The sequence below is a fragment of the Terrapene carolina genome, unplaced genomic scaffold, assembly GCF_002925995.2.
Source record: "Terrapene carolina triunguis isolate 2854851 unplaced genomic scaffold, T_m_triunguis-2.0 Scaffold88, whole genome shotgun sequence".
Lineage (NCBI taxonomy): Eukaryota > Metazoa > Chordata > Testudines > Emydidae > Terrapene > Terrapene triunguis.
This window is the reverse complement of record NW_020664439.1, coordinates 41,071,188-41,098,820: the sequence shown is the minus strand read 5'-3', so window position 1 is coordinate 41,098,820 and position 27,633 is coordinate 41,071,188.

Sequence of the window (27,633 nt, the reverse complement as noted above, 5' to 3'; positions counted from 1 at the left end):
CTAGGTATTTGATGGTTGTTTAGGGCTGAGATATATCTAATTTTAGTTCCAATTTCACCTCATTCCATCCCAGACAAACTCCTTTTCAAGAAACACAAATAATTATAGTCCCAGAACCAATAAGTTTTTAGCTAGATTTATACTATAAGAAAATACAATACAAAATTACTGACTGGTTCAAAATGGCTTCTTCAAGTACAAATAAGAAGAAACAGGTTAGAGCAAAGCAGGGAAACTAGTTAACACAGAGAGTTTTACCTGGCAGAAGATCAAACAGCTGAACACTACAGAGACTTTGTGGCCTCTCTTTACCTGCTGTTCCAGGAACAGGAGATTTGGAAGTCATTTGTGAGTCACTGGCCAGTTTGTCCTCAGGAATGATTAATCTTAGATCTGATCTTTCAAGTGTCAAGATGGAAATGGCCACCATTACAAAAAAAATGCATCTCAGAACTCTTCTCTTTCTGAAAGTTTGGGCTCATACTGGTTTTGAAAGTTTTTTGGAGTGTGGTGTCAAAAATCTCTCTCCTGCACTCTCATTTTAGCTAGTTGATGAGTCAGGCATATGTCTGCCTAAGGTTTGGGAGAAAAAAAAAGTCTAACTACATTTATAACAGCCTTACAAATGTTCTTTACCAGTTGGGCTCTTCTGACACTAATGAAATACACTTAAATAGCAGTAACTGCAAAGCCCTATCTATGTTTTCTCTATCTCTGTGTGCTAAGTGAGAAGGGATGTTTAATTTAATTCCCCATTTAGAACAGAAGAACAGCTATACTGGGTTAGAACAATGGTCTATCTACTCCAGTATTCTGTCTTCTGACAGTAGCTGATGCCATATATTTCAGAGGGAATGAACAGAACAGGGTAATCACTGAGTGATCCATCCCCTGTCATTCAGTCCTATCATCTAGCATTTACAATTTGTTGAAGCAATTACATTAGCTTTATATGCCCTTAAACCTCTCCTTGGACTGCCAGCCATGGTGGAGGGGCCAGTGTGTTACAAGGAGTTACAGGATGACAGGGAAGAAATGATAGCAAAGAGCTAAAGTATCAGACACAGATAAACATGATTTGTTGGGGAAGCGTCAACATGACTTTTGTAAAGGGAAGTCATACCTCACAATCTATTAAAATTCTTTGAGAGAGTCAACAAGCATGTGGATAAGGGTGATCCAGTTGATATAGTGTAACTGGATTTTTGGAAAGCCTTTGATTTTTGGAAAGCCACAACAAAGGCTCTTAAGGAAACCAAGTAACTATGGGATAAGAGGGAAGGTCCTTTCATGGATCAGTAACTGGTTGAAAGATAGGAAACAAAGAGTGGGAATAAATGGTCTGGTTTTCACAGTGGAGAGAGCTGAACAGTGGGGTCCCCCAAGGATCTGTTACTGGGACCTGTGCTGTTCAACATATTCATTAATGATCTGGAAAAGATGGTGAACTGTGAAGTTGCCAAGTTGCAGACAATACAAAATTATTCAGAGGAGTTAAATCCAAAGCAGACTGTAAGGTGTTACAGAGGCATGTCACAAAACTGGTGAATGGGAAACAAAATAGCAGATGAAATTCAACATTGATAAGTGCAAAGTTATGAACACTGGAAAAGATAATCCCAATTATACATGTACTATGTTAGATTTTAAATTAGCCATTACCACTTGAAAAAGAGATCTTGGAGCCACCATGGATAATTCTCTGAAAACTTCCACTCAGAGCGCAGCAGTGGTCAAAAAAGCTAATAGTATGTTAGGAACTATTAGAAAAGGGATAGAAGATAAGACAGAAAATATCATAATGCCACCATATAAACCCATTGAGCACCCACACCTACAATACTGTGTCCAGTTCTGGTCACTCCATCTCAAAATGGTGGAACTGGAAAAGGTTCAGAGAAGAGCAACAAAGATGATGGGGAATAGAATGGCTTCCATACAAAGAGAAACTAAAAGGATTGTGGGTGTTCAGCTCAGAAAAGAGACAACTAAGGGGGAAAAGACAGAGGTCTATAAAATCACGAATGATGTGGAAAAAGTGAATAGAGAAGGGTTATTTACTCTTTCACACAAAACAAAAACCCAATGACATTAATAGGCAGCAGGTTTAACACAAACAAGAAGAAGTACTTTTTCTGACAATGCACATCTAACTTGTGGAACTCAGTGCCATGGGATGCTATGATGGCCAAAAACATAACTGAGTTCGAAAAAGAACTAGATAAATTCATGGAGGATAGGTCCATCAATGCCTATTAGGCAAGATGGTCAGGGACGCAACTCCATGCTTAGGGCAACCCTAAACCTCTGACTACCAGAAGCTGGGTGTAGAAGCTGAATGGATTACTCCATAATTGTCCTGTTCTGTACACTCATCCTGAAGCTCTGGTATGGGCCAATATTGGAGACAGGATACTGGGCAAGATGGACCATGGTCGTATGGCAGCTCTTGTGTTCTAAGAATGGCTTTGGCTCCTCTTAAGTGTAATCAAGCTGAGCAGGTCTTTGATGAGGCCTCCAGTGTTGCTACGCCAGAGAGGAATTTTTTCACAAGAGAAAGTTGTTATATGACTTTGAGCGGAATTATGTTACTTGGCTTATTCTGCATGATAATGCTGGATCCCCAGGGGGAGCAGGATATATCACAACCCAGAAAGGAGCACGGGAACCTACGATTTTTATGGAAGATTTTTTTAAACATTTTTATTCCATTAAAGTTATGTCTGAATTAGTCCAATTTCACAGTACTCTTCCTTTAGCTGCAAGGGCAAGATACCAGCCAGCTACTGATAAAAATATTGTGCTATTAATGTCTGCATGTTCAGAATTTCAGGTCAGTCTGCTATAAGCAACATGCCTATAAGAAAGCCCACGCTCAAAAAGGTGAAAGATAATGGGGAAAAAATAAACAGGAAGTTGGTGCCAATGATTCTCCTGGTTCCCAGCTCTACAGGTTCAGCTGATCGATCAACTAAATCTAAGTGAGGGCTTGTCTACACTACCGTGCGGGGTCGACCTAAGATAAGCAACTTCAGCTATGTGAATAGCGTAGCTGAAGTCGACGTACTTAGATCTACTTACCGCGGTGTCTTCACTGCGGTAAGTCGACCGCTGAATGCTCTCCCGTCGACTCTGCTTGTGCTTCTCGTTCTGGTGGTGTACCGGAGTCGGGGGAAGAGCGTTCAGCGGTCGATTTATCGTGTCTATACTAGACGATCCGGTGGGTAGTGTAGACAAGCCCTCATGAGAAAGGGGAGCTTACACCAGTACTTTTACTGGCACTATTCATCTAAAGAACAATCTTGTTAATGCTAACTCCCAATCTGTGAAAAGCAGGCAAAGCATTCCAGAGCATAGGCTCACCTCTCCCTTCCTCCTGAGCAAACCTTTCAGAAAGGTGCTCATCTCTGTAGGTCTAATTATAGCCTGCAACCCATTTGTGGTGAATCTTACTTGACTGAGAAGTCAGATCTGCAACCGATTTGTGGTGAATCTTATCATAGGCTAGATCTACACTGGGGGGGGTCGATTTAAGATACGCAAATTCAGCTTCACGAATAGCGTAGCTGAATTCAACGTATCCGATCCAACCTACCCCGCTGTGAGGACGGCAGCAAATCGACCGCCGCGGCTCCCCCGTCGACGGTGCTTACTCCTACCTGGGCTGGTGGAGTACGCGCGTCCCGACGAGACGCGATAATTCGATCCCCGAGAGATCGATTTCTACCCGCCAATCCAGGCAGGTAGTGAAGACAAGATATTAAGATGAGCTATGTGTATGCTGTATGGTAGAAGAAACAACTGGTCACCTTTTCTGGGTATGTAATGGCTTTGATAAAGAAAGGGGAAAAGCTTTTTGAGGAATTTAAGTGGTTTAAGGTAACAAAAGTTACATTATGTTATTTAGTAAAAATATTGGGGAAATGGAGTAGTATTGGAAAGGCATAGCTACATTACCTGATAGCCACAAGGCAGAACAAGATAATATAAATCACTAGGTATTTAGGAATTTTAATTGGTGGAAGCTATAGACTATCTATTCAAGTCTGCTTTGCCCTAGGGGGGAAAATAAAGAAAAGAAAAAGAAGCCAATGGATTGTTCCTGATTTACGCTAAGGTAACCGTGAGCAGAATCAGGCCTTTACAAAGGAGTAGGTGGGGCTGGAATTACCAGACTGTTACCTTTGAAATACCTGGAACTAAATTTTACTGTAAGAGCCAGACTATTGGGGCACTGGAAAAAGCTACTTAATCTATTGAAACAGGCACCTCCACATTAGTTAATTTGAAAAATTCTTTCTGCCTTAAGGAGTATCCTCAGTGCGAAATGAACTGGCATTGTGACCACTCAGTATCACTGTCTGCTAATTTAGTCTGAGTATCCTGGATTATTCTGTTTGTATTGTACAGGAGTAAGATTGTATTATACCCCTTCTCCACATGGGACCTTCATGAAAATGAGATGTTTATCTCATGAAGCTTTCACAGTGAGCAAAAATGTTAAATAAGTGGATTAGCCGCATTTATTCTGTGTGCCACTTCATTCTGGAGCGAGTCATGTTTCAGACTTCCTGTTTATGTTTTAGCTCCACAAAGGAGCCAGTTTCAGATTTTAAATCTAGTACTTGGTCAGTGTAAAGTCTGCAAAGCAGAGGCAGTCAATTTTTGCTTAGGTAGATTCTATATTCTCTTCTGATATAAGCATGACTCCCTAATTACTATATGCCAGACTCTTATAAAATATACTCCAGTATTTTACAATAATATCCCCAAACACTACAATAGAACTATGATAATGTTTTAGCAACTTACTGTAGTTTTGTTTTTCTAGAAGAATGGATACAAAATTCTTTGTCTTGACTTGCAACGTAAGAGCTGAGCTAACACTATCGTTCTCCTTGCTCTCTTTAGATGCAAAACTCCCATTGACATCAGTGGGGGCCAGGATTTCACCCTAGATATTTAGTCTTGTTTCCAATATCAGACTTACATGTTACCAGAGCACACCAGCCTATACTTGACAGCAACATGATTAAAGAATAGAAGCCCAGCTCACAGATCCTGGCAAAAAACAGATAGAGAGGGGATGAGAGGGCGGGGAAAAGCTCAGTGAGGTTCCTCTCAGTAAGTTTTGTGTTCTGTAGGCTGGGAGGAGAAGAGTTCATACCAGGTGAGGCTCTTGGGGAGTACATGGAGGAGACACCACACATCTGAGGATAGCAATCAGATTCATGAAGGAAAGAGTATAATTGTTAGAAATATTGGAAGTTTTGATGGACAGGAATGGGCCAGATTCTCTGCCGCACTCAGTTCACACTTGGTACAAGTCAAAGCAGCTGTCAGCTCTGCTCCCACGGGGGATTCCAACCCACCAAGGGAATCCCCAGTAGGGATTAAAGCCAGATTCTGTACCTTTTGTACAACAGGAGTTTTGCAAAGGGGACAGAGCAGGCCAATGACGCTGACCCAAGTATGTTCTTGATCACGGCCCTAAATATGTTCCAGCTGTTCTTTTGTCCTGACCCTTTTACTACGGTACCTGCTGAAAATAGATACTTACTCCTCAATATCCATTTTCCCTGTATGAAAAAGTAAGAGCTACATAATGCAAGTCTGCTGTTGTTCTTTATGGAAGATGTTCTTTATAGAAAACTATTCTGGATATAAAGTATCCCAGATCACATGATAACAACACCTAGCTTTTAGTCAGCAGATCTTAAAGCACTTACTGTATTTATCCCCACAATACCCCTGTGAGGTAGGTATTATGATCCCTGTTATTACAGATGGGGAAACTGAGGTACAGGGAAGCTAACTGAGTTGCTCAAGGTCAAACAGGAAGCCTAGAGTGGAGTAGAAAATTAAACCCAGATCTCCCAAGTCCTAGGTTAGTGCTCTATCCACTGGATCATCCTCCCTCTCTACATCAAGCACCAGTCTTATTTTTATAATAAATTAGACCAAAGCCGTCAAACTTCGTTAACTAAATAGAGATTTTCAGTTGAATGTTTTTTAAAACTTATTTGGGTTAATCTTTAAATCAGGAAGAAAAATGTGACTGTAACAGTTGTCAAAATTAAACACGTCTCATTTTCTCTGTATTCACCCTCAATACTTCCTTTTTTAAAATATGTCTCTTCCTTGAGAGGTTTCATTTGTGACAACAAAGTGGTGGAATAACTCAATTCCATACATAATTTATTGACATTTTTGAACTGTGCATTCCTGGAGACATTTTTATGCATAATTGAGCTAACTTTTATTTGGCTTATTCTGCATTAGGAAAGCTCATATCAGATCCTTTGGCCCTATTCATAAATGCTTTAAGGGGTCAGCAAGGAGCCAATCCAGGGTTCTCAGACATTTTAAAATGTGCCTAATTCTTACAAAAAAAGAAATGGAATAATCAGGTTTTTTTTTCTTTAAATCTAAAAGCAGATTTTTGACATTGAGTATTTTCTCACAGTTCTTTAATTTGCATAGTTCCTCTGATAGCCTTCCTGGCTGCCTATTGCCTGATTTAGGAGTTTGTGTGCGTGTGTGTATATATTTGATCAAGGACAACACTGGAAAAATAGTAAATCATTTAAGAAGAAGAAAAAAAAGCTCTGGGTGGTTTTTGATGCTCTGAAAGGCATCCAGATTGCTGTGGTGTAATTTGCAAAGTGACTTGTTTTCTGGGAGATTTTATCATTTATTATTTGTATTATGGTACTGCCTTTGATCCTAAGTATGGGTACATCTAGACTGCAATCAAGGCTGGGATGTATGATTGCAGCACCTGTAGACATCCCTCAGCTAGCTTTAATCTTGCTAGCTCATGTACCAATACCAGCAAAGCCACAGCAGCTTCAGCATGAACTAGCTGCCCATGTAATTACCCAGGGTCCCAGGATACAGCCCTCACTGAAGCCCACGCTGCCACAGCTTCATTGGTATCGTTATGCGAGCTAGCTCAATTAAAGCAGGCATGAGTACGTCTACGTGTGCTGCAATCACACATGTCTATTGCAGGGTGGACATAACGTAAGATCGAAGCCACTTTGTGGTAGACACTGGACAAACAAATAGTAAAAGACAGCCCTTACCCTGAAGAGCTTATTTTGTTAAATCCCTTTATGTGGGAAACTGCTGGTAGAAGCCATGTATTGTATTTGTGGGGCAAAAACCTGGCTCCATTGAAGTCGATGACAAAGCTCCCACTGATTTCAATGCAGATAAGATTTGTCCAGCTCAACATCTTGGGATTCCCTCCAGAATTCCATAAGTCTTTCCCGTGTGGCTTTCTGAAGGATAAAGGACAGACTGCATCATCTAAAAGAGTGGTGGTGTACCTGTGTTCCCCATAGATTGGGGTGGCATAGGTACCTTTTATTCATCATGCCCTACACCTTGTGTAACCATTTATACCTGTGCAAAATAAGACACAGAAATGCTGCTGTAATGAGATGTCCTATAGAAATGCATTTTACACTAATTTAGTACTCACTTTGTACTGGTAGAGGTGACTTCACATTCTGCAGAGCAAGGGTGAACTGGGCCCACCTGTACCTCCCATGGTGGTGGTACAGCTCTGTATCACCCAAAATGGATCTTCTAGGCAAAAACAGAATCCCTTGGGCCTGATTCTACATTGGCCTGTGCTATGTAAAGTCATTTGGGGGGAGGGATAGCTCAGTGGTTTGAGCATTGGCCTACTAAACCCAGGGTTATGAGCTTAATCCTTGAGGGCCATTTAGGGATCTGGGGCAAAAATCTGTCTGGGGATTGGTCCTGCTTTGAGCAGGGGGTTGGACTAGATGACCTCCTGAGGTCCCTTCCAACCCTGATATTCTATGATTTTCAGTAGTGCAAATCCTAATTGATCATAACAGTAGCATTCTGTATTTACTGTGCTTTGTAACTGACGGCACATGGTGCTGGGCAACTAAGAATTGGGCACTCCGGGTTTAAATAAAAGCAGAGGCTTTGCTGAGCAAATCCAAGTAGGTGCTTTGTGATTCTGTAATGCACAACACGATACATTTTGGTGGCAGCTTCCTGGCTAGCCTTGCAGAGGCTGCTGGTCCAGAACAGGTAGCTCCTGCATTGTCTCATTCAGTGCAGAATGATGGAAGACAAAGAAAGAATCGAGAAGGGAAAAAAGCTGATCCAAGGAAGATGCAAATGCTATGGAGGGATTCACCTTCCCACTCTCACTTGTCACCAGCCCCCACTGTAGCCTTGTAAAATAATCAGAACTGCACACCATCTTTCCTATTTAAATTTAAAGACCAGATAAATTGGGAGAGCACGTTTCAGTCGGCTTCAATCAGAAAGTACTTCAAATCCTGAGAGGGGCTCAGCAATCGGGTGTTATCACTTTAATTACTATTTGTCTAAGGTTTTCATCTTCCCGGTTCTTCTGATCCTAAATTTTTGGTCAGGCAGACATTCTAAAACAGGCTTTCAGTGAGCAAGCAGGAGAGGGACCCCACAAAAGGCATGTATGTGTCAGCAAAATATTTCCAAAAAAAGTATGCTAATGAACAGTGTGATCTTGAACCTTACACCTTCACAGAGCGACTGCAAGAAAAACAAACATTAATATGAGGATGGTGGCTGGGACCTTCATTATAGTTACAACTGCATCAGCATTTCTAGGGGACGTCTCATTTTTTCCCTTCTCTTTATCACTTGACCTTAAACACTGCCTATGTTCTGAGACTTGGCATGTGAGGGCTGAGCCCAGGAGATGTTTTTCTTTGCGCAAAGTGTGGAAGACAAATCAACTTCTGAATATAAAAACTGTAGGTATCAATACATTTTGAAGTGCAGTCTTGCTCTTATAAGTGATTGTGCAAAAAATGTCACCTTCTTGCTCAGAGCTGCTCTCTGTCATGGCTGTCACTTTAATCTGGAAAATAAGCTTTTACTGTTTTTCACTCATCTTAGCCCTTCAGGAGCCAACGCAATTAACAGAGCTCAATTCTATTCCTACTCGTGCATCAACAGAAGTGTTTACTAAGTTTCAGTTACTTATACCCATGCAGCCTCCATAAGGCACTGGAGCTGCACTGGTGTCATTGATGACTGGGGCTCCTACGCCTTACCATAATAAATAATTGAGGGCATAACTTTAGTACAGTGGGGTTACACAGGGCATAATTTGACCTACAGCGCCTTTATTACTGGTGATAATGCATGACAAGGAAAGAACCCAGCTTAACAGTTTGAAGGCCTGACAGTTAGACAAAACAACTTGTAAATGGAGCATGTTTAATATAGAAATCAGAGAGAGAAAATAAATCTGAAACCCCATGATGCAATTTATACTGTGTTCTTGCAAAACAAAACTGCACCTTGAAGATTTTCTTTTGGCAGTGGAATAATTTTTAAAAATGGTTCTTTTGAACTTTAGCAGGCAGTTAGTCCTTCAGTCTGATTTCACTGCTTTTTCATTTTGCAGATAAAAATTTTTAAACACTCAGAAAGATGCATGTCACAGCGATAGTAACTATATTACAGCAAGAATTTTTAGACGAGTTCAGAATGCTCAAAAAAGTGCATTTTAAAAAAATCTTTCCATAAATGTCACAATGGGAGTTGCTGGGTGTTGAGCATTTGAAATTTGGGTGCTGAACGCTTTGGGTCAGACTTACAAAGGTATTTAAACACCCAACGCTGCAGATAGGCATCTAGTGGGATTTACAGAAATGCCTAAACAGGTTAGGCACCTAGTCCTATTGACTTTCAATGGGAGCGAGGCACTTCTCTGCATCTTTAAGCACTTTTAAGCAGAGGGGAGGGATAGCTCAGTGGTTTGAGCATTGGCCTGCTAAACCCAGGGTTGTGAGCTCAATCCTTAAGGGGGCCAATTAGGGTTCTGGGGCAAAATCAGTACTTGGTCCTGCTAGTAAAGGCAGGTGGCTGGACTCAATGACCTTTTGGGGTCCCTTCCAGTTCTATGAGATAGGTATACCTAAATACCTTTGTAAATCTGGCCCTTTGTCCCTAGTTGTTCTCCCTACGATCAGATCTGGCATATCACTGTCCTGTTATAGACTGATCTGAATCCAGATCCGGATTCTGCAAATGGCTCTTATCTTTGACGAGCCAAAGTAAAACTTGCCTCTGAGCAGCCCTGAACTCTGTCCTTAAATGTACATGTCCAAGAGCACAAGTTTGATCCTTAGATTGCCCCTGCAGTGCTTACAGATGCAAAATTCCCATTCAGGTCAATGGGTGTTTTAACTGCTTAAGAACTATAGTGTCAGGTCTACAGACTAACTCAAAAACTCCTGCATGTCACAGCTCAGTTATCTAGCAAGATAAATAATAAATCTAACATCGTGTTCAAGATGTTCTGGGAGTTTTCAGAAAATCATTGTTCAAAAGGTGGCTTTAGCATCACCTGGCTAGATATGCAGGGGATGTCAGTTTTCCATAATGGACCAGATCCTCATCTGGCTCAGTGTACTCAGCAGAGGATCATGGAGAGGAGAAAGTGGTACAATGCCACATTTCTGTTTTGCTGATCCTCGGATCAACTGAGTATCTGATTTGGTCTCTGGCATAACTTAGACCAGCCTGAAGGTTACTCTATTTACACCAGCAAGAATAGTCCTATAGGGAACACCTGGGGACAGCTAGAATGCCAGGCAATCTGGCCATGACCCTGCCCCTTATCCCATGAGGCAGGAGTGGGGGCCATAAATCTGGCTCCATTGGCTTTATACCCTACACCTGTTAGCAGAGCTTGGCAACATTTTTGAGCTGATTTTGGGGGGGGGGGGGGGGCAAAAATATACATTTGGGTCTGCTGAAACATTTTCTTAATTTGTGTTGAATTTGCCAAATTGTTTTTGGTTGAAAAATAATTTTAAAAAAATCAAAACATATGGTTCTGACATTTTCAAAATGAAACATTTTGGAGGTTATTTTATTTGAAATGACCCTTGTTTCAAAATTTGGTTCAATTTCATTCCAAATAAAACTTTTGAAAACCTCAACTGAAACAAAATGTTTCATTCAACCCAAAACATTTTTTTTTTGGTTTGGCCAATGAACGGAAAAAAATCATTATTCACAAGCTCTGCTAGGACGTCTTTTTCAGGTGCTTTGCATTGTCTGAACAGCACAAAGAAGTCAATTGGGAGACCAGGAATCTGGCCTATTGTTTTTATAAAACTTCACAAAGTAAATCTGTCTGATTTTCAATGGAGAATTTCATTGTTTCACCTTTCTCAGCCCTGAGTCCCAGGATACTGCTCTTTACTTAGCGCTCATTACAGGAAAGTTGCTTTTTACTTCCACCCCTTAAGCACACACTCTTTTTATGGAGCAGGGTGACTTAGCTTCAGTTTTTCACCAACTGGACAACTCAAAAAATTCCAAAGCAACCAAAACAAAAAGCCCATATACTTCACAGGTGTGTTTAAAAATTACTGATTACCAAACTGAGCCAAGTAATTGTACTGCTTTTTGACTGATTCCTTTTCCAGGAAAAAAAATCACCTCTTGTTTACCACCACTAAAAGAAAGACATAGGAATAAGTTTCTTCTGGGGCGTTGCATATGGGCTACAATAACCCTTCATGCAGCATGTGTCACTGAAATGCAGCGAAGTATTGTGAGATGGTCATTCCACTGCAGCTCTGATCTCAGGCACACTGGTGTAAAGCTAGGCAAAAATGACAATGGTGTGGGATTAATTTCCTCCTTGTACAGAGAGTTTATTTTTCCTTTCAGTTTAATCATCACTCTGCATTTCTGAAACAGAACTGGTAGGAGTAAACAGAGGGAACAAAGTCTCTAAACAACAGATGCAAACTTTGCTCTGAAATGAAATATGTACTTTGTGAGTTGATATTGGTGGCATATGGGCATGACAAATTCAGATCCGATTGCCATTTAGCATAGTACGGAATCCTGACCTTCAAATCACACTGCAGGATCATACGTGATTACATTAGTGCCTGAACTCAGGCCCACCTGTTAGGGAGGAGCTGTTCCCATGCACATGACAATGTGACAAACTCACCAAACCATCTGTGATAGTTAAAGATGCAGTCAGGGTTAAGTAACCTCTATTCGGCTACAAATGCCCTCCTCTGTCTTATAATGCTATGATGTTGCATACATCTCTATGCTTGCTCATGTCAGTTATGGTAAAACATAATAAAGAAAGTGTGAGATTAGCAATCCTATACTGCACAGAAACATATCACATTAATCATAGCAAAGGACACACTAGGGTGACCAGATAGCAAGTGTCAAAAATCGGGACAGGGGGTGGGGGGTTATAGGTGCCTATATAAGAAAAAGCCCCCAAAATCAGTACTCTCCCTATAACATCGGGACATCTGGTCACCCTAGGACACACTGATGTTTTGGTATCTTTTCCCCACTTCCTATTCAAAAGTGAAACAGATAACATTTGGGACATTTCAATCCAGCAAGTGGGGGCGAGAAAGGTTAAGCGAACTGCTTATTCTCTATACACAAAAAATATTGTTGTGTTGCCCATCTGTATCCATACTTCAGGGATTTAGACCATCTTTTTAAGAGGATCCTTTCCTGTTTGTCTCTTTCTGATATTCTAAAGCAGCGGGGGCAAATTTTACTCACCAACTTTTGTCTGGGGGAAAATTAATATGTTTTGAAATAATGGCAGGCAAGTGTATTTTGTGCCTGAGCTGACAAATTCTTATGATGATTTTGCAAGACTGTTATGAAGTATTCTCATTAAGGGCTTCATCCAGCTCCCACTAAAATCAATATAAAGACTCCCACTGACTTTAGTGGGAATTGGCCTAGGCTCTAATTGCCTGGGCAATTCCCAAAACCACTCATCAGCAGATTGTGATCCACTTTTTATAATATCAGGAAAGCACAGACAAGGGAGCCCTTATGTATTTCTAGAGCCATATTTTGGCACTCTTCAGTAACTATCCCATCAGCCCCAGTCTACAAACATAAATGCTGCATTTTACAAATGAGGAAACTGGGTCACAGAGAGGGGCAGCGATTTGCCAGAGATCATGCTACGGCTAATGTCAGAGCTGGGAGGAGAATCTATATTGCCCCTTTCTCAGCACTCTGCTTATCTACTAAGCTACGTTCTCTTTCATACAGCCTGGCTGGTGTTAACCACTACAGGGGAAAATTAGGTAAGTAAAACAGCAAGATAAGGTAACAGCAAGCCCTCACTCCACCCCCATCAAACCTTGTGTGCTCCCACTGAGAAATGAGCAAACACGGGAAGCATGACCACCTCAAATTTCTCCATTTTTGGCATTTGCCCTCTCTAACATGGCAAGGATAAAGACAAAAGGAATCCAGGCAGACTTTGCGTGAGCTCTGTAGCCAATCAGTTCATTTTATCATCCATATATCACTGTATTATGTGATGTTATGGTCAATTCTTATATAATCAATGTATGCTAAATAGATTCAAGTTGTAGGATTATAGAAGTATAGGACTGATAAGTATTTAGGAATGATGAGTGTGTATTCGGTATATAAGTAAAGAATGGCTGGAACGCAAGGCCTACAGGCTGAGACCTGTAAGATGTTAGTTTAGCTATACTAGGCCATAGGCTTAAGAATGTTTGACATGAGTGGGTGACCTAGGATTAACCCTATGCAATAATTTTGTGACTTTGCTGGCATAAGATGTGCCAGTAGGTGAAGTTATAGAAAAATGGATTGCAATAAACTGCAATGTATTGTCCAAGACCGCAAGACACCTGATTGTAACATCTTTGAATGTCTGTCTTGACTGCAGGGTACATGTTCTGCATAAATGCTAATGAGAATAAGATAAACTAAGAAAAACCTATGAAAAATATTCATGGGGTGTGGAAGTTCAGAGAAGGAAAAGGGGGAAAACCATATGCATAAGGTGTTAGGTGTAGTCAGAATTACAATATAAAAGAGGGTTCCCTGATTGGGTAAAAGTGGGAAGACCCAAGGGATGATCCAACAGGAAACCCCAGCAGGAACCATCCCTCTAGCAATGATAGTCTATTGAGAGGTCCATCGGACCCTAGAATATCTTTGAGGATGTGAGTATGACTAGTTATAATTATTGCATAGTTTTTTGTAGGATTTCTATATGCATGGGTAATTGTAATTTTGCTTATTGCTTTATTAAAACATATAGTATGGACAAGACTTTGAACTTGTGATTATGTCTGTGGTCACTATCCTTGGACTTTGTATGTTCCTAGCATCTCCAAATTTGAGAAAAGCACCAAAGGCAATTTTCACTCTGTGGCACTTGAAACTGTAGCAACCGGAACCAAACCCATGGTGGTGTAATACAACATCACTAAATTCACTTTAAATAAAATAAAAGGCCACAGCTCCTTGCCTTTCCAACTGCATGCAGCATAAAGCAGTTGAGGGCCAAGCACAGAATTTTTCTTAGGCACTGCCAGATATTAGGGAGAAATTTAGTACAGATTAGCTTATGTCCATTGTAACGGAAAGCTTGGAAATGCCAGTTAGTAGACACCTGCTGGAGATTCACTAATTGTGCATCTTTCCCTTGAGAGGCAACCAGTTGGTTGCTACTCTCTTGGTTCATGCTCAGTCCTTTACATGTGTGTGCATGCGCGCAGAGAGTAGCAGTCAGTTGTTATCTGCTACCAAAAAGAGAGAGAGAAACCCATGGGATGGTTCTCAGAGCTTGCATAGGATGTCCCCCCCACCTCCCACCCCCGATAGTTGTATGTTTTCTTTGTGCATAAGACTGGCCATACGGGGGAGTGCTGCATTCTGAACTTCCATATTAATACAAGGGTTGAAGTCAAAGGCAGGAATCCAAGGTATCTAGGGAAGAAAAATAGATTATTTTGACTCCTGAATAAATCAGTATTAGGCCCTGGGATGACTAAACTGGAAGCCTATGGAGCCATTCCAGATCGTGTGTGAAGAGGGTCCACAGGTACTCTTGGAACAATTCCACTGCAATTACACTTTGCTTAGAGACACTTTGTATTAAGCATAAGGAAAAGTTAAGCTGGGCAGATCTGTTAGTAGCCTGTCCCTGGGTTTAAGAACCAGAATAAAAAAGTTTTGTCATTTAAAACACAACCTACCAAATCTACAAACCCTACCCAAAACAAAACACAGCACTACACTGCAAACGCAATTTCCCACCTGGAGAAGCTGAGAGATGTTGGTTGCATTGCTTAGGGAGCTACCAGAAGGCACTCAGATATTACTGTGAGTATGGTTAAATGAGAATCTAGAGAGAACAAAATAGGATAGAAAGAAATTCACCTTAAATCACTGAAAGATTTCAGTTTACAAAGCAGATCCGTACCTGGATTATAGACAGGCACCCAACACACCCAATTTGTAAGCAAATGTAAAATTTTGAGCCCAATGCAGAGGGGAGTCAAAAAGAATGTAAATTATACAGTGAGGGGCATACAAGAAGGTGGAAGTTGCACCAGCTTAAACACCCTTGGACTCACTCACCTCTGAATTTGTTTCTTTGTTTCTAAATCTCAATGAAACCATAACTACTAGTGGGCATTCAGTGAACTATGTCAAGGGATGGAGAGGGAAAGCCAAAAAGTAAGAGGAAAAACATTAGAAATCATTCTAAAATCTTGTTATAGGGCCAGGTCCCACACCCACTGAAGTCCATTGCAAAAGTCCCATTTAATAAAAAATGTTTATGTCGCTCAAGGTGGTTTCAGAGAGGAATAAGGACGCAAATACTGAAGCATCAGGGACCTCTAGAAATGGCAAAAATTAAAATCATCATCATGAAACAGAACTCACTCAGTGATTAAAAACTAAAAGCACGCATAAGAATATACAAAGTCAGACAAACACTGAGGTTCCCACATCCTACAAAAGCCTGGTTAAAAAAGGAGCAAGACACCATCTGCCAAGCCATCTGTTCATCCTAGTCATGTTCCTTGTTTATGATCACTGAGGTAGGAGTTTCCAAAGGAAAAACGCTTAACATCATCAGAATCCCCAAATAAATATTTAATATCCTCTAATACCACTCTTGGCTTAGCCACAGTGGTGGTGTTAGGTCAGAATTTTAGCTGGGGACACTGATTTGACTTAGCTGCTTGTGCACTTGTGAACTAAGGGCATTTTTCATAGAACCCCTTGAGTACTGTGCTGTGGCTGCTGGGCTGAGCAAAGGGGTTCTGTTACTGCTGCTTTAGGGCTCCCTACTGGCATGAGTGAACGACTCCTCTGCAGAGAGCCAGCACAAGGACTACACACCACTTAAGTCCCACTTAAGTATTGCAACTTTGGCTATGTGCACAGACAGTGCATTTCACCCAGAGTGAGACACTAGAACAGCAACTCCACATCGATTTTCTTTATCCTTGCCTTGTCGCCTATGCCTAGGTGTTTATAGACAGGAACAATCTCTATGGGGGTAAGGTAAGAATGGGAAGAAACAGCTACCTACCTTTCTGTCACTGCTGTTCTTTGAGGTATGGTGCACATGTCCATTGCACTGTAGGCGTGCAAGTGCCCCGTGCACAATTGTCAGAATATTTCCCCTCAGTAGTACCCATTGGGGCAGCTCGAGCACCCTCTGCCATCATGTGCCACTGCATACAGGTATAAGAGGGTGAAGCTGCCCCCAACTCCCTAAATTCCTTCTTACCAGATAGACTTTGATAGAGAGGGGAAGGAGGGTAGGTCATGGACAATTTTTTTCAACTTTTGTAGTTTAGCCAGAAAACAGAAAAATGAGGTATTCACACAGCTCTAGTAGGTAGCTCACTGCTGATTCAGCTGCAGAACATTCTGTGCAGGCCAGGAAGCATTGCGGGGTGGAGGGAATCCATTAGAGAGAAAGAGTCCAGAGCATAATTAAGAAAAAAAAATTCCTCTTGCTGTCCAAATTATGCTTTCTTCACTCACAGTTTTCATTTAGCTTAACTAAATTCATCCGGACCTCAAACACTTGCTGAGATTAGAAAACCTTGTTCTTCTTTTTTTTTTAAAAAATCCTCTTCTCTTTGGCTAAAATGTTAGGACTCTCCCTCTTTGAATTATAGCATTGAAATGGACTCTCCAAACAGGGACTAACTGCAACAGCCAATCAGCCCAGTAACCATTTTTTCCTCAAAGTTAGCTCATTCTTATAAATAGGGTTGAAAACAAAAACTCACCAGAAAGGAATTGCAAATTCTTACATTTGGCTTTTGTATGGCCACGATTCTGACTGTGCTCAGTGTAGCTCAGGGAGAAGAAAAGGGGCTGTACACCGCCTTGTGGACCCTAAATTCTGGATTTTGCTGATTCTGGTATGGTTCCCAGGAGTAACTTAGAGCATTCTAAACGCTGTTGTAATTAATGACAGGCTGGCCACAGCCCCTCAAGGTTATTCTTGTAGCAGGAAATAACCGAAGCAGAGAGGTGCTTCAGCAATGCCCCCACTCCCAAACCAGGCCCCTTATGTCACACGCTGGGAAGAGCTGGCAATGTGATACTATTCTGGCTTTGTGCCATCCAGAGATTCCCACTACTAAAGGGAATTCACAGGAATTCCTACACCAACTTTTTAGTAAATTTGGGCTGCCAGAGTGGTACAAAGAAGCCAGAAAAAAGGGGTCATAGTCTAGACCAATGGGGCAGATTCTCCACCGATTTTCACATTATGTCCCCATCTACACCCGTGCAAAGCAGATGTAACATGCTCAGAAGCATTGTACAATCACGTTGTACAGGAGTAAATGAAGACGTAAGGTGCAAAGCACTGGAGCATCAGACCCAATAGTTCTTCAATTCAGGATGAGAATAAGCCCTCCTTCATTCAGTACAAGAGATCATCTGCATGTTTGACTTTGATATTACTTATAAATATAATTGTTTATAAATATCAGTCCCAATGCGTGAATAACCAGGATAGCACCAATGCTGAACAACTCTCAGAATGGATGTTTACTAGAAGGAACATTAAGAGCTACAGTGAGTGAAACGTTCCACCTAGCTGGGGAGCTCAGCCCAGTCTGCTCCTTTGAAACAGGAGAGTACAGTTCTAATTACCTCCCATAGCCCAAACATGCTGCTCATTTTCACAGCAAGATGATTTAGTGCTTCCATTAGAATTTAGACAAAAACCTGATCAAGCTTGAAAACAAGGTTAGGAAAACTGGCATGAAGCTATGAGCCAAGGCAGCAAATGTAAAGCTCTGTTTTGTGTCTGGAATCCTGCCGAGCTAATGATAAGCAATGACAGGCAGGTTTAGCACAAGATCTCACTGCCTCATTGGTACTGTTCTGGAACATGGCTCTATCTTTATTTTTTGAGGGAAGGTGTTAAGGACAATGCAGCTGGGCTTGAGAAAGATACATCTAGACCGAACCTTTTTTGGAGATGCACTTTTGCAGCCCCAAAATATGCCAGCTCAATATTCAGTCCTGTACCAGTGATAAGTTTCAGGTCTGCTCTGCTGTAACTCCTCAGGATCAAGGAAAGAGCTTTACTGGAAAGGGTAAATTCGCAGCTTTCCAATGGGACACACAGCATGGACCTTAATATTGCAATATCAGGCCCACCGACTCGGGGGAGGGAACAAAAGAGGCAATTGCCCAGGGGCCCAGCAATTTAAAAGGGCCTGGTGGCCGGGAGCCTGGGGCCCTTTCAAATCGCCTGGGCAGGCCGCAGGGCTCCTAGGCACATGCAGGATGGTACCGGTGGCGGTGAAGGCAGCCGGGCGGGCATGTGGAAGCCCTGGCTGTGCTGGAAGAGCGTGCCCAGTAGCACAGTTAGCAGCAGCTCGCTGGGCACCAGCCAGCACACACACAACACCACCCAAATGTCAGGTGGACCTTTCTAGGGGGCCCATTGACTGTTCTGCCCTGGCCGGGTAGGGCAGGGCCTCCCTAGGATACGGTGAATCGGGGCGACTGCTGCAGGCCCCGTGCTTTGGGGGGCTCTGCGGGCCGGTGCAATTGGTCAGCGTGGTTGGTTCCGGAAGTGATGGGTTGGTCCTGGAAGTGATGGATTCGTCACTTCCGCCCCAGGCCCGCACCCCCCTAGGGATGGCCCTGACCCTGGGGCCCGGAATTGCTGTTGGCGGGCCTGTCAGTCCTATATTATTTGTATTGCAGTAGTACTTAGAGGCTCCATTGAGCCTGGGTCCCCCCTCTGCCAGGCATTGTACAAATACATAGTGGAGCTCATAATCTGAAGCTATGTCTACACTAGCACGTTTGTCAGTAAAACTTTTGTCGGTCAGGGGTATGAAAAAACACTCCTCTGATCAACATAAGTGCCAGTGTGGACAGCCCTATGTCATCAGGAGACGCTCTCCTGCCGACATAGCTAACACCGCTCGTTAGAGGTGGTTTAATTATGCTGGCAGGTGAGCTCTCTCCCACCAGCACAGAGTGGCTATAAGGGAGACCTTAGAGTGGCACAGTACAGTTATGCTACTGAAAGGTCTGTAGTGTAGACATAGCTTAAGTGACTTGCCCACAGTCACATAGGAAGTTTGTGGCAAAGTTGGGACTAGAACTCAGCTCTTTCTTACCCTAGTCCTGTGCCTTAACCACAAGACCTTGCTTCTTCTCTGTGCAGTAGGAGAGGTATGAAAAATAGTCCCAACACAAACACAACTCCCGGCCACAATGCGCCAGGCGGCAGTGCTCCCAGCCCCCACAGCCAGCCCCCATGCTCCAGGCGGCATGGCCCCAGCACCAGCTGCCCTGACTCCGTGGGAGGCAGGCCAGCCAAGGCAGAGTGCTCTGGGAACACTGGAGGGGGCCTGGCCTGGGGGCGGAGCATGGGTGGGGCCACGCTAGGCTGTTTGGAAAGGCACAGCCTACCCTTGCCTATGATACCTGTCGCCCATGCAGGTACATATAACAATACACCCCCTGGATCATGCACATTTAGTCTTAGCCCGGCATAAGATAAAGCAATCCCCCAATGTTGACATACTTACAACCTTATGGAGACTGGTAACAGCAAAGATAGAAGAAAAAGTAAGTGGAGAGCACCACACAAGGGTTTGTTCGTACGCCGAGTTCTGCAAAGACATGGGCCAGGTCATCCCTTCCCCCGCATCCCCACTCCCCTGTGGTTGGAAGCAGCTCCCTTCCCTCCCGCACCATGCCGAAAGGCTGCTGCTGGCCACATTCTGGTGTGAACCCTGGCAGAAATCTGGAGGGTGGGGGGAAGGCCCCCCCCCATGTGTTGCCTCGGGAAGACACGGTGCCAGGTACCAGGAAAGGTGGGTCCATCCTGGGGGCTCAGCCAGGCATGAAGGGCAGAAAGCGCCGGGCAGGGAGGGTCGGGTCAGTCGGTCACCTCTCCTATGTGAAAGAGGTGTACGGGGACTGTGTGTGTGTGTATCATCTCTCCCCATGTGTGTGTGTGGGGGGGGGGTAGGGGTGTGTGTATCACCCCTCCCCCATGTGAACCCTAAAGCCTTAAAGATAAGAAGGTAAATAAAAAGAATCCAACCACGCAGTATTTCTTTTTAATGGGAGCTCAGTTAACTTGATGTTAATTTCAATGTTTGTATTGCATTGTTCTGATTGAATGCCATTGAACTCGCTTGAATACAAGTAATTTTACCAGGTGTCCCGTATTCAGCATAGGGAAATATGGTCACCCTAGCTTAAGATGTATATCCAAGCCTACTTTTAATACATATATTTTGGTTCTTCTGCTTGGTATTACACCTTCAATAACTTCCATTATTAATTTACCCAGAAGTGTAGACCCTCCAAGATCAGGCCAACAGTCAACAGGCTGCCCAGCAAAAGGATGCATGATTATGCACAAGGGGCTTGTCTTGAGTAGTGTCTCAAAGCACTGCTGAAGAGGGTGGGAAGCTCATGCAAACTGACCATTGTCCGCTCCATGTGAGGAATAAAGAGATGAAAGTCCTAAGGGTGAAGTCACTGCCACAAAGCTAGAGAAAAGGCTTGGGTATGAAGAGTGGTTAGCAGGGGTCGGCAACCTTTCAGAAGTGGTGTGCCGAGTCTTCATTTATTCACTCTGATTTAAGGTTTCGCGTGCCAGTAATACATTAAGGTTTTGCATGCCAGTTTTTAGAAGGTCTCTTTCTATAAGTCTATAATATATAACTAAACTATTGTTAAGTATCAGAGGGGTAGCCGTGTTAGTCTGAATCTGTAAAAAGCAACAGAGGGTCCTGTGGCACCTTTAAGACTAACAGAAGTATTGGAAGCATAAGCTTTCGTGGGTAAGAACCTCACTTCTTCAGATGCAAGTAATGGAAATCTCATTTCCATTACTTGCATCCGAAGAAGTGAGGTTCTTACCCACGAAAGCTTATGCTCCCAATACTTCTAAACTATTGTTGTATGTAAAGTAAATACGGTTTTTAAATGTTTAAGAAGCTTCATTTAAAATTAAATTAAAATGCAGAGGCCCCCGGACCGGTGGCCAGGACCCGGGCAGTGTGAGTGCCACTGAAAATCAGCTCGCGTGCCGCCTTTGGCACGCGTGCCATAGGTTGCCTACCCCTGGGTTAGAAGGATTGCAATGATCTGTGCTATGCCTCCGACTTCTTCAATCATCCTGGGAGGATGCTATCTTTGGTCTCAGCAGACAGCTCCATAGGTTCTATTCCCAACACTGCCACTGGTGTGTTCTGTGACCTTGGGCAAAACATTTAACTACTCTGAGACTCTGTTTTTCCATCTGTAAAACAGAGATAACATTTACCCAGGGCCGGACCTAGACCAAATGGCGCCCCAAGCAAGGACCATCTTCAGTGCCTCCTCCCATTTGTTAAACTTTTGAATACCTTATTTTTATTGCATTTGTAGCCCATTTCACGACTTTGATGAATGATTTGCATGCAAGATTTATCCCTGTCATATAAAATAATAAATTTACATGCTAGGATCTGTAAATCTGTATTTATTCCTGCCATATATAAGCAAAAAAAATTAGTTTCCTCTAAGCTTTTAGAAACTTTTTAATGTTAAGAATAATTGAAATGTACTAACATTAAGAAATTGAACTGTGCACCAACGTTGGGTGGACCAGTATTAAATAGCGTTACAGAAGGTGACAGGCTTAGAATGTTAACCCTAGTCCTTTAGTTCAAAACATCACTTCTCTTATTTTTGCCCTTTGCACAGCATCAGAGAGATCCAAAGACTGGCCAATGGCATCTTCAAGTGATAAAATAGCAAGCAATGTCAGTGTCTCATTGGCCACCATCAAAGATATGTTTTAATAAACCTGAGCTTTGAAAAGCTGCGCTCACCACTCGCGACTGTGAAAGTCATCAAACATTATGTGTTAAGCATGGCAAAAGAAGTAACAGTATTTCTTTTATATTGTTGCGTAGATAGGAGTTTGATAGATATCTCTGGCATCTTACTAAATATGTCCTTTATTAGTCACTGCTTACAATCTTCAAGTCTTAAAACACAAGTACACTTTCGCAATTACACAATAAAACAAGGTTCACACTATCGCAGCTGGGCTCTCACTTCACTTCAGTTTTTTCTTATATCTCACTGACTGACTGGCGAAGCCCCTTATATACCCCCACTCCTTATATACCTGCTTGGCATGGCTGACTACATTCTGGGAGGTTCAAGAAAAATATAGTTCTCAGAAAGTCTGGAAGGTTCCATGAGATTCTACAAAGGTCCAGAACATTCTATGAAGTTAGTGGAAAATGAATCCTCATATGGAATACCTCAAACATGTTACTTCAAACATTCTATTTCCCCTTTTATCGCTAACAACAAAAACAGCATCCTGAACCCGGCGCCCCCCAGAGGCTCAGAGGGCCCCTAAATCCGGCTCTGCATTTACCCATCAGGGATATGGTGAAACTTAATTGATCAGTGCTCATAGGGTGCCTTGAGAGATGAAACAAGCTAGACAGATTACATACGCATACACGCACGCAAGTGAATTAAATACTGAGGGCTCTGTGCTGCTTTAGGTTGAATTTTTTCATCATTTAAACATTAAGCATGTTACTCCTTACTTTAAATTATGCAAACTCAATATTCTCTGTAGTGTTCCTTGCAGTAAATAAAAGACAAGACTATTATAATGAACGTAAAAGAGGATTCTTTATTCAGGCCACACAGATGGACTGTAGTTATGTTTAGTTCTCCAGCTCCCAGACTAACTAAACACACAGTCTGTGCTGCCTGGTGTCCCGCTGTGGGGACTCAACAAGAGTATCACTAAGCCCTGGTCTGGCCTAAGCAGTTTGGGAAGGCACTCTACATTCTTTAAGCCAGATGACTGCATGCATCTCAGTTTGTGTATTACTTTCACAGGAATGAGGGTGGTGTGTTGAAGAGAGGAAATAGAGTCACAAAGTGGAGAGAATGTGGTGAGCAACTCTAATGTCATCTCTTCTAAGACCTGATCATTTGGGAAAATATTCTGCAGAGCATGGTCTGTGCACCTCTGCTCTATAGTAGCATTACATCTCAGGCTTGCACATCTTTCCAAAGAAGGACTAATAGTCCCATAGGCCACTTACCTTTTCACCAATTCATCATTACTAGTTTGACATGTCACTTAACAGTTTCACATTCAAACCTCTACAAAAGTATATTTAAGTGCAGTTTTACTCTAAAAGCTAATTATGTAAAAATGTCACCTTCTCACTCACCAGATCTGTTCCTGTTGGGTATTCAGAGTCACTTGCTTCAGTGACAAAAAGCATTCTTTTACTACAGAGCCAACACAGTTAAGAGAGTGAACTGGATTCTATTCCATCTTGCCCATCACCAACAGAGTTGTATGCTAACTTTCAACCAGCTATACCTCATTGAAATTATGGAGGTTGCACAGGTGTCACTGAGGGCATAGTCTGGTCCACACATCCTTTATTACTGATGATGGTGCATGAGATGGCGAGAACACAGATTCACTCTCAGGTTACATCTACATAGGAACTAGAACTGGGCCAGCAACACTAGTTCCACCAATGGTTGGCCCTCAAATGTAGATGGTGCCACGGTTTTCACCACCACATCATCTAGACCTTCTCTGAGCTCTAGTTGCACTGGTACCAGAATAGTGATAGCCTTAAAATCCTCATTCTAGGCAGGAGCGGCGCCAGGGTTTTTGGCGCCCTAGGCGGGGGTCCTTCTGTATTCCCGGTCGGCGGCAGCAATTCTGCGGCGGGGGGGGGGTCCTTCCGCGCTCCCGGTCTTCGGGGCACTTCGGCGGCGGGTCCCGGAGTGAGTGAAGGACCCGCCGCAGAATTGCCGCCGAAGACCCGGAGTGCGGAAGGACCCCCCACCGCCGAATTGCCGCCCCCCCCACCGTCCCCTCAAATCCTGGCACCCTAGGCGACCGCCTAGGTCGCCTAAATGGAAGCGCCGGCCCTGATTCTAGGCAAGGGTGCAGAGCTGAGATGAATATACAGAGCTGGGATGAAGTTGGCACCATTTACAATCTTTGCAGAAGGGGCTCAGAGGCAAATGAATAGGAAGATGCAAATACTTTCTCGTCCACCTACAGAGTAGTTTCATTCGCCCCAACTGAATGCATTGTAATGTATTTAGATGAAGCTCAAATTATATTCCCTTTTCAAATAGAAGATTTAAGCTTGTATCTATAAAGCTGCATCAACCCATTAGGAATATTATAAATCATTCTTTATCTTTTAACCAATCCCATTTCAGAACAGGCTTCCCTATAAGGATCCTTTATATTGATAAGTTGGGTCCCTTGTGAAAATTAAAGCAAACATTTCCAACTAAATCATTAGGAAATAATTTCAATTTAATTTTCCTATTTACTCAGCTGCCAGCTTTATTGACCGTCTTAGTCACAAAGATTTTAAATCTTGATGGAATTAAGGGCTGTAGAATATACATCCCTTCCCCATGAGTCATGGCAATCAAGCCAACAATCATCATTTTTCCCATCACTAACCAAATAAATAAATAAATAAATAAATCACATGGCTACCTAGTCAGTAAAACAATTTAATAAAATTCAAAACATCCAAAAATAGTTAACTGCAAAAGACTTTCCCACATAACTGATATTGCAAACCTGCTGAAGTCCTGAACTAGAGACTCGGTAAAGCCTTTTTTAGTTCCTTATATAACAGAGGCAGCTTCTTATGATTATCAAAGATAACCTTGGAGGGGGGCTTGGACTGGATGATCCAATAAGTCCTTTCCATCCCTATGCTATGATCCTATTTAGCAGTAAGTCCTTACCATCCCAATGCTATGATCCTATTAAACAACTGCCTCATAACAGAAACATAAATGTAGCGGACACATACAGTTTCATAGAAACAAACTCACAACCCCTCAATGTAAAGGAAAGAAAAATCATCTATTATTTAAGTGTAAGTCCCCGCTTTCTTAATTTGATTTTTCAGGACTACATTTCAAGAACCAGTGAGACCCGTCAGTGCAATGTACTTTTCAAAGTGTGGTTTGATTTTCAGCTCTATGGCTACTGGAAGAGCAACAAGAACCCCAATGGATGAATGACGACCCTCTGTAGCGATCATTCTAGCTCTATCCTTACTCAGTATATCCATCCCCACCCTCCAGTACTGGGACAGAAACCAAAGCTTGCTCTCCTCAACGGAGGGTCTGAATGTGGCTTCTTGATGCAGAGCGATGATTCTTGCTTTGGGTGCAACCTATCCCACGTTCAAATCCCTATGATGTGGAAACAACATCTCAGAAATATCTTCAGAGATCTCATTTTATGACGCTGCAAAGAAAAACCATCTCACAAAGGGGATTCACAGTCTAAGCGTGAAGGTTTCTGAAAGCATAATATTCGACAAAAGCTGCTTTACTTTACTCAGGCTTTGGGTTACTCACTCCTCTGGGCTCAAACTCCTCTGCCTCTGTGGGTGGATGGAGGGGGGAACCTATGTATACATGTCTGAGATTCCACAGTATGCTACCATCTTCCCACAATCTCATGGAAACGCCTTTATGAAAGCTCTATGGGGCCAACCAGTCTCTGACAGACTCTGCTCTATTAATCATGGTAAACATTGATACTGCACTCAGTCATAGGCAACTACAATGACCCTTTCCCTCTGGGTACTGAGTTATTACTGTTTTTTTATGACATGCATTATGGTAGTGCTTAGAGCCCCAGCTGAGATCAGAGTCCCATGGCGCTAAGCGCTTTATAAATGCATAGTAAAAGACACAGTTCCTACCCTGAAGAGCTTACAATCTATATAGACAAGACAAAAGGTGGAAGGAAAAACTGAGGTATAGAGGTGGGAGGTGACTTACCCAAAATCAGACAGCAAGTCATAGAATCGTAGAAGATTAGGGTTGGAAGAGAACTCAGGAGTCAGAACTACAAATAGAAGCAAGGGCTCCTGAATTCCAACCCTACCTTGGGTGACCTTGGATAATAAATTTGCTGCTCTCACAGTATGAGATGACTAACATTCTCTGTTTAATACAGTCATGTCTAGAGTCTGGCTCTAACTAGCACTAGTCTCCTTTAACATCCTGGTCACTAAATCTGCAAAAAAATTATTTACACAGAAGGAAAAGGAGGAGAAAGGGAAGGAAGGGAGGAGACTGTTTTGCACAGTTCCAGTAAATTAGAATGAACATATATGAAATATTCCCATAGACATGTCATAAACCATAGAATTTGCCTTCAGCTCTTTTGTACTGAATAACTGCAATGAAGAAAATGCTTTGTCTTTTAAATAATTCATTTTCAGAGATGCTGATCTCCTCCACCCTTTCTCCCTCCCCAGTGATTCTTTCGATTAACAGCTTTTAAATGTTCTTTTCCCACTGAGATTTTTTTTCTCTTTTCTTGCACTATTTGTGTGATGTTAGTAGATATTAAAAGGGAAAGCTGGAACCATGGGGACCAAATCTCCCCTGTCCTATAGCCCCTTTATACCACTTTGGCAGGAGAAAGGGGCCATAAAGAAGGTGCAGCTGGCCCCAAGTGTCACAGCACAGGAAGTCTCCTCTCTTGATGTAGGGAGCATGGCAAGATGGAGAGAAAGTATGTTGGCAAAAAGAGGGGGAAAGGCAAAGCACACGGAGCTCTAGCTATTCTTTGCTTCCCAAAGCACACAGAGAGCTAAGTATAAATTACAGCACTTCTAAGACAGATCTAATTTACACCAAGGGGCAGGCAGGACTCCAAAAAGCCCCATATCCTTTGCCCCTCTAAGCACAGGGATGAAGGAGGAGGAACTCATAACTGGGGCCATACGACCTTACTCTTCTTTCACAACAGTTTCACAGTTGTGTAACTCTGCTGACTTGAGTGGATTTACTCCTGATTTAAGAGGAGAATCAAGCCCAAGAACCCAGATTTGACAGTTTTCTTTGAAAAGTTCTCTATTTGGCCCCAATGCTTCATTCCCTGTGCTCCCCAAACTGCCACTGGACTTGATGGGTGTTTTGGGTGTGCATGAAATGAAGCGTTTGGGATCCCCACTGGTAATATTTGATACTAAACTAAAATGCGGTTACCAATTTGAGATTACAAACCCGGAAGGGGCTATTTACATTTGTAACCAAAATTCAATGGTTGCGTGTAAAAAAATATATTTTAAACAAAAATGCATTAAAATAACTCTCTGCAAATCATTTTGGGCTAAATGCTGACACTGTTTTCAACGGTGGCTTTCACCCAGTTTAAACTCTGGGAAGGGT